This window comes from Nanorana parkeri, unplaced genomic scaffold, assembly GCF_000935625.1.
Source record: "Nanorana parkeri isolate BGI_ZX_2015 unplaced genomic scaffold, ASM93562v1 scaffold378, whole genome shotgun sequence".
Classification (NCBI taxonomy): Eukaryota; Metazoa; Chordata; class Amphibia; order Anura; family Dicroglossidae; genus Nanorana; species Nanorana parkeri.
The window spans coordinates 276,017-282,679 of NW_017306646.1; the positions used below are offsets into that span (position 1 = coordinate 276,017).

The following is a 6,663-nucleotide window of genomic DNA, read 5'->3' on the forward strand; positions in this document are numbered from 1 at the left end:
GGGGGGCGCCACGCGTGATTCTTACGGCGGGGGGGACCCAGCCGTGATCTTCCGGCTGGCTCCAGCCACTTGCAGTGAGATCAGCGTCCCTGGTTACCAGCTAACCAGGGACACTGATCTCCAGACAGCAAACTCTCCCGGGCGCTCCGTGAGTCTCCTGCTCCCGGCCGCCCAGGAGAGAAAGAATGCTTTTTCTTTTTTTTTCTTTATTCTGACACGGAGCCGTGTCAGAATAGAAATTAAAAAAAATGTTGCCCATTGGAATGCATTGCTAGATTCCTATTGGCTATTTCAATTTGCAATAGCATAAAGTAAACTAGCATTGCACCCGCCCTCTGCTGATGGACCTGATGGAGAACTGCAGCAGAGGGCTCTGCACAATGGTTTTCTATTTATTTTTTTGGACTTTTTAAAGCAGCAGAACAGCCGAGCCAAATGCCGCTCAGCGGCAATCGGCTATTCACTCACTGCTGTTCGGCATCTATAAGAATAGACCGAACAGCAGCGAGTAGCCTGCCGGAGGTTCGGCTCAGCCAATCCAGATGTTGGAGTACCCATTAATGTGTATTCTGCTTGCCTGTCTTTAACCACAAAATGCATCACTTTACATTTTTCAACAATAAACCTCATCTGCCATATAATTGCTCACTCCCCTATTTTATCCAGGTCCTGCTGTAATGTTATAATGTGTAAGCCTATGTCTATTACTCTCCCAATTTTAGTATCATCTGCAAACATAGAAACATGGCTATTAACACCTTCCCCAATATCATTAACCCCTTCACGGCTCATGATGGATAATTCCGTCATGGGCCCTTAAGGGGTTAAACAGACTCCCGGTGGCGACTCTGTTCATATTTGTAGAACCGGCAGCCTGTTTTACAATAGAAGCAATTTTGGCGACTCAGCTGTCGCCAAAACGCTTATACGGGCCGAGAAAAGTGGCCACACCCCTGACGTGTTTCCTGGACTCTGCTGCCCCTTCTGCTGGCCTGGGACCGGCATTTTGGGTGCTGGCGGGAACCAGGGGAGGAGTTCGGCGAATTGCCATTCACCAATCTCTTCCCCTCTCTATGGGACCGGGAGTGATGAGTATTACATCACTTCCATTCCCATAGCTGTCATTGCTCGGCTCCTGAAGCTGGGCAATAAGCTATTGATGTGCGATCTGCACTTCAATAGCTTATTTAAAGTGGAAAGGTGATACTAGGGGTCTTTTGGACCTGACTGAGCTTATTTTTAGCTTCTGTTCGTAAATGACTGACACACTTTTGACATTTTTGTTGTGTGATTCTTCCACTTCAGTAATATACCTTCTTACAAAATGCACCCACACATATTATATATTGTTTTTTAGAGGAAAGATAGGGGTGTATATTTATATCACATATGTGTACCTAACGCCTCACTTAGAACAAACAAATATGAAAATATGAAAACTCTTAAACTTTTTCCCCAGTTTTGATTTGCAGTATTTTTTAGGAAAATAGCACAGCTAAAAAAATGCATTAAATACATCCATTTATTTGTCCTTTATTTGGAAAAACCTCACATCCCAAGGATTTTAGACATTTTTCTGTACTTTTTTTGGCCTAAAACCTAACATTTTAATCTTTTCTCTCTAAAAGCTAAAGCTAAAAGTGGTCACCTGGCATACAATGTCACTGTCACTAAGTGTCACACTTAGTGACAGTGACATACTTTGAACATCACTGTCATGAGGGGGTTAAATTAAAAAAAATTAACCCCTTAGGGTGAAAAACAAATCTACAGATTCATTGTAATGGGTTAGTTTTTATATTAATGATACAGGACACAGGCTTTTCAAATAAAGTAAAGTTTATTAACTTAAAAAGCTTCACAGCAGCAAAATAACATAACAGTTTGTCTTCATGGACTAGCTGGAAAACTTAAACCGCAATTCTTCAGCATAACAAAGAATAACCGTCTCACCGACTTGAAGTTTCAAAGCTCCAATCGCAGTTAGACAGTCCTAGACTTCCAGGATAACTTTCCCAGTCAACAGGGTTGAACACAGGATACTGACATGCACTTCCACAGCAATGCACAATTTCAGTCTCCAGCCTCCTCTACACTCCTCACTACTCCTCACCTGCTATCTACCACTTCCTGTCTTTTAAACAGACATTTGTTTGATTTAATTATATCAAGCAGTCATTGTGAATTAATCTCACTATTACTGCATGATAATTTAATTCATTAATTTATAGTTATTATTAGGCTGCTTCAAACTTAAGAACAACCAATAATAACCTTAATGACACTGATTCTGCAGCATTTCAGGATCAGATGTCACTAAAGGTTTTCTGATCGTTCCAACAACAATCGGAAACCTGCAAAATTATTTCACTAATAGAAACATGTAGCTAAATGTATCTATTGCTGAAAGTCTAGGGGGAAAAAAGCCGGTATACATCGGAATTTCCCGATCTTTACCAGCTGTCGATGATGGCTAAAACTGTAAATGCCGCTCTGCTCTCACTGTCAGACACCGGATTCCTGAAAGGGATCGGGTGTCTGAAAAAGCTTAACTCTTTAATTAATGAATGACTCAATACCGAGGCATCCATTAATGACCGCTATAACCACTGATTCTCATCGGTTACCAGCATTACAGAGCCCCAAATAGCTGATCATGTACAGTGTACGTGAGCAGTCATGTGGGCACTTCGTGGCAGATCGTACAGTGTACGCCTCCCATCACGAAGGGGTTAAATAGGACCTGTCACTGACAATATGCTATCACATGGGGGGCTTGTGAGCCCCCCTATGTGATAGCAATTAAAGTAAAGTTTAAAAAAAACTGTTTTAAAAATAAAAATAAATAAAACAAATGTAAAAATAATGAAAACTTTTTTTACATTTTAAAGCATGCGCGTTTTTCACACAAACATGCGTCGGGTGCACCTACGTACTAAAATGACGATCATGCTACAAATGTTGGGCATCGCCGCGCACGCTAGAGAGCAATAATTCTAGGGTCAATATTTACGCGTATCTGATGACCTGTAGGGGCTTTTTTATTTTACCTTTAATAAGGCTAAATGGTTCTGACTTGATTATACATTGCTAACTGTACATGAGGTGTGGCTATGAAAACTTCTCTGTTGTAAGCATTTTCAGCAAAATATGATAGGTAATTTTGTATAAAGCTGACCTTACCTTGCATTGAAATAGTGCTTTTCTTAACTGCCTCCATTCCCAGCTGCTCATATTCTCTCCTTCCCTTCTTTTACCGCCTGCCATTTGGTGATTGAGCACTCAAATTCTCACCACTGTCACAAAGGGCATAAGAGGGCTCAACTATTAGAGGATTTCAAGTTGTGGCTTGTTGCCTTGTATGGATTACAGAATGGTTTCTTAACTCCCACCAGCTGAATGGAAGTTTAGTTGAGGACAATATATGCAGCTGTGGAGCATCCTAGTTATGTCACTGAACATGGATTGCATCTATTTGTGTTATGTGCCTGCCACCTGGTGATAGGAAAACTGAGAGCTCAATCCCATGTTTTATTCTTCAACTATCTTTAAGATAAAGATAACAATCGAAAGATGCAAATATTTTGTATTGTGTACCCATAATAACATTTTTCTATGTAATAATGTTTATTGAAGTTACACAAGGAGATAAAGCAGAACAAAAGGTAAATATCTAACATTATATCAAGAAGGTATAAGAATGTAGAACACACAGTTCAAACAAAGTCATTGGCGCCAAAGTTCATTTTCAAAGGGTATATACACTGCGACTCTTAACAGGAGGGCAGCACTTTAGACAGCCACGGTGTCTGAAGCTCTAGCACACAGGAAACATAAAACTAGTGCTCCTCTATAGTGTAGAAAACTTTATTAAGTGGAGATTATAAAGCAAGAATGTACTCACAAGCAGCCAGTGTAAACAAGCCTGTAGTTACAGAGAATAATCTGCGATATAAAAGTGTCAGATGTCGGTCACAGCAGGAACATGCAGTCTGGAGCAAACATCCTATTACTGGCATGGCAAACAAGGTAACACGTTTCTGGGGCGACGTCTCCTTCATCAGACCTCCGATGAGGTCTTCATCAGACCTCTGTTGATGAAGGGAGCGTCACCCCAGAAACGCGTTACCTTGTTTGCCATGCCAGTAATAGGATGTTTGCTCCAAACTGCATGTTCCTGCTGTGACGACACCTGACACTTTTACATCGCAGAGCACTAATGGAGGGTACATCGTATATGTAAAAAAAAATTGAAAGCCAACAAGTATAAGAAAAAAGAAGAGATAAAGAACTGTACAATAGTTTAGCAATAGGAAAGGAAAAGAAAAGTCCATAACAACATATTTTTAAGGAGACAAACATTTCTATACTGCCTTGCATGCGGACTTGCTATATATTAGCAATATTTTCCAATGTGTGATAAATACATTGAAAAAAGCATTGTCTTTTATCATGTGGTATCAGGAATAAAGATGGTGTAGATGGATGAACAATGTACGGTGCCATGTTGAAACATTTCATGGCCCCAAGACCTAAGTTTCCCTGGTTAGCCTCAAGGTCTCATTCCGCCCCTGAAAGTATTTATACTTGTCAGCAAATGGGCACACTTTAGTTAAGTCATTATTTAAGTTGTGAAAGCAGATATTATTTTTGGGGAAATAATAATATGTCTAACCCCATGGGATAATATGCATTGGTTTCATTGCACATAAATTACCCAAACAGTTTTTCATTCTGCTTGAAAATGGACTCTGAGCCTTTGATAACATACCTAAACTTACATAAACGCAGCTTCCCACTTCTAGTCCAAAACTACGCAAACTATTTCAGAATTGTGAAATCGCAGAAGTGGAATCAGTACTAGGTACACCCAGAGACATCTGAGGAGAATGTTCCAATCTCAATCTAGCATAGTATATAGTTATTATACAAGTAAATGCGTGTACAATGTGAGATTGTGTGATAAATTGTGGAAAATATAATCATCTGCCAGCGGCTTCAGTAGCTTAGGCTGAAAAACACTGCAACTCCCTTTGGATCAACTTTTATATTATGTTCATATCAAGCTTCCAAACTCATTGCAATAATATTAAATTTAAAAAACAAATCTGACAGTGTCTTCCTTACATTTATCTAACTTTAAAGGAATAGTGAACTGAGAGAAATATGGGTAGCCATTGCTGCCCTACTCCTTTTAAATGGCTTGTTGCTTTCCTCTCTGGTTTAAATACTTTCAGAGTCACTGGCCAATAACAAGCATGCAGCAAGCGAAGTAAGAGGAAAGTTAGAAGTTCTGAACTCCATACTTATGCCAACTTTCCTGGCATGACATCCAGGAAACCAGCATTTTCAGAAGGTGATTTCCAGTGTCTTTTAAAAACAAACACAACAGTGCATAACCAACACAATTATCTACAGTGACATTTACATGCCGTATTTGGGTACAGTTTTTGTTTCAAATGGATGAATAAGGACTTTTGTTCTGCATTCATATTAGTTACAACAAGCACTTAGCTAAGAAGAGAATAACAGTCTAAAAGGAATAAGCTGAAATGAAAATAGCCAGCCTTCTGGTGACGTTTATGTTTATCCAGGTTTTCAATCCAACATTAAATATAACATACAAATACTAAAGATTCATTGGAAACGCTAAGCAGTATAAATGGCCATAAAGCTTAATAACTTGCCTGAGTTATCCCCAAAACAGCTTCTTCTTGAATGAGTTTGTGTAAGAGAGGAACTGGCTTTTAACATATCTCCCGCCCTTATGGAGTACAGTGCATCTGTTTTAAGCAAACTTGGCAGCTGAAACTTTGCTTGTTCACTGTTAATGTTCAAAATCAATAAGCCAGTAAACGATCAGATTGGCAGTGACAGAATTGCTAGTTGTAACATTTAAAGATCAGGATCTTGTTTTTCTATTGATCCGTACCACTGTGCTAAAGCAGAGCCCAAGCCTTACCATCAATCTGTTCAAACATCACTGCAAAATGACCTGTATATGGAAAATAATAACCACTTGAGACAGGCTGAATCTAGCAATTGTAATCTTTAAAGGTTTGCAAAGAGAGTAGTTGTCAGCAGTGGAACTGGAAAAAGAGAAGGAGTGCAAAGAGAAATCAAAAGACTGCAGCTCAGATAATATGTTGTTCCCACATGCCCCCCTTTTGGGGGGCCAATGCATCTTTTAGACCCACATCCCACTGTCCTTTTTGCATACCTCCCAACTGTCCCCCTTCCTCCTCAGTTGTTCCTCTACTGGTCTGATGTACAGATATCTATGCAGTTGTACTATTTAACTACCAGAAGGGTTATTCTACACTAAAACCTTTATCTTAGCTATCTTGTTTGCTATTTCAAAAAGCCAGTATAATGGCCAAGTAATGGTGAAAATAAAACTATCCTGGGTTTAACCAAATATACTTGGTTAATATACAGAATATTCCTAAAGGTCTGCATAACTTGGGGTGTGGCAGAGGTGTGTCCATTGCCTAAATACATTGTGCTGGAAGGTGTCCCTCTTTCCTATGTCAGACAGTTGGGAGATATGGTCTTGCCATCATCCCTCTTTTAGGTCTAATAAATAATAATATGCAGCACTTTCTATTATAAATATATAAATAGCACGCTCCCAGCTGCTGCAGTAAAATAACTGAACAAAAG

At 39.5% G+C, this 6,663-nt stretch overlaps 1 protein-coding gene and 1 long non-coding RNA gene across 2 annotated transcripts in view; one reads left to right on the forward strand and one right to left on the reverse strand.

The window, feature by feature from the left end:
- Positions 1–1,771, reverse strand: part of LOC108789130 (dimethylaniline monooxygenase [N-oxide-forming] 5-like) — a 25,639-nt gene extending 23,868 nt beyond the window's left edge. The window contains exons 1-2 of the mRNA XM_018559068.1: positions 1,764–1,771; positions 1,314–1,316 (exon numbers count right to left, since the gene is read on the reverse strand). The gene's annotated coding sequence lies outside the window, so the exon portion shown is untranslated. The remainder of the gene's footprint in view (positions 1–1,313; positions 1,317–1,763) is intronic.
- The window catches only part of LOC108789131, an 11,420-nt gene extending 5,623 nt beyond the window's left edge, over positions 1–5,797 (forward strand). The window contains exons 2-3 of the long non-coding RNA XR_001941380.1: positions 4,153–4,155; positions 5,693–5,797. This is a non-coding gene — a long non-coding RNA (uncharacterized LOC108789131). The remainder of the gene's footprint in view (positions 1–4,152; positions 4,156–5,692) is intronic.
- Positions 5,798–6,663: the final 866 nt, after the last annotated feature.